The following is a 1387-nucleotide window of genomic DNA, read 5'->3' as shown; positions in this document are numbered from 1 at the left end:
TGTGTGTGTGTGTGTGTGTGTGTGTGTGTGTATACACATACACACATATACATATTTATTAATTTATAAAATTTTTAATATATACATATATATGTATATGTACAGTTATATATATATACATGTGTTCATCTGTTGCTTTTCAAACTACATATATGCACTTATATACCCTATAAAAATCATTAATAATTTTTTTAAATTATGATTAAAAGCAATAAAAAACCCCAAAATTAATGTAACAGGTACAGGTATTATGTTGACTTATGCTTGTCATTATGGTAAAGAGTTCAAGTCACTGATTATCGTTGGATATATCCTTTTTTTTTTAACAGGAAATAGGATTTATCTGTGGGCATGAATAAGTGGGCAGTGCCAAGTTTCCCATGAGTGCAGGGCCTCCCATCTGTCCAGGAAGCCATCATGAGGGATGTATTTGACCCCAAAGTCATCTGGGATGAGCCACTTTTCAGCCGTCATGTCTTCAAATTCATCTACATTAAATTTAGTAAAGCCCCACTTCTTGGGGATGTGATTTTTCTGGCAGCCAGGGAACTTGCATTTGGCCCTATGTAGGGTCTCAACCACATGTTCTTTATTCTTCAGCTTGGTAAGGATGGACATAATGACTTGATCATTATGGACTCTAGCTACTGTGCCCTGGGGGTTTCTGAAGGCACCCCACATACCTGTCTGTATGGTCCCAGCAGGAGACGACATCTTGTTGATATGGATGACTTGGAAGGGGTGGAGGCGTGCTTGAATGTGAAAGCCATCTTTGCACAACTTTTCACCATGTACTTGTTGGCACAGAGGAAGCCTCCAGGGCTTCAAAACAGAGAGCTGTTCATATTCATCTGACACCATGTGGCCATGGTGTAAAAACTCATCACTTTTGCCTTCTTCCATTCCATATCAAAGATGTAGATCCTCACATCAGGTATATCTCTGCAGAAGTGAGACTTTGGATATGACTTGTTTGTACAATACCAGTAATACCAGACAGGGCAGTGACCCATGGCAACACCACAATCTGTGAGGGCCCGAAAGGAAAGAATTTGTTATATTCATATTTTTTGTAATGTCTTTGTCCAGGAAGTAATTCTTTAACACAAAAGCACCACTTCTTTGGACTATAATTAAAAAATAAGTTTTAATATTAAAGCAGGAATTGTTCTTTGCATACAAATATGAAGAAGCTTGGGTTTACATACTACAGATATAACACAGGCAGACACTCAATTAACATTGAAGAGTAGGATGTTGAGGTGCCTGGGTGGCTCAGCTGGTTGAGCCTCTGACTCTTGATTTCAGCTCAGGTCATGATCCCAGGGTCCTGGGATCAAGCTTCCACAATCAGCATGGAGCCTGCTTGAGATTCTCTCTCTCTCTC

At 39.2% G+C, this 1387-nt stretch overlaps 1 pseudogene; it reads right to left on the bottom strand.

Annotated features, from left to right (window-relative positions):
• Positions 1 to 339: 339 nt before the first annotated feature.
• LOC102970861 lies at positions 340 to 1013 on the bottom strand (annotated as a pseudogene).
• Positions 1014 to 1387: the final 374 nt, after the last annotated feature.

This window comes from Panthera tigris, chromosome C1 (assembly GCF_018350195.1).
Source record: "Panthera tigris isolate Pti1 chromosome C1, P.tigris_Pti1_mat1.1, whole genome shotgun sequence".
NCBI classification, from domain to species: Eukaryota; Metazoa; Chordata; class Mammalia; order Carnivora; family Felidae; genus Panthera; species Panthera tigris.
This window is presented reverse-complemented; position numbering and strand designations above follow the sequence as displayed.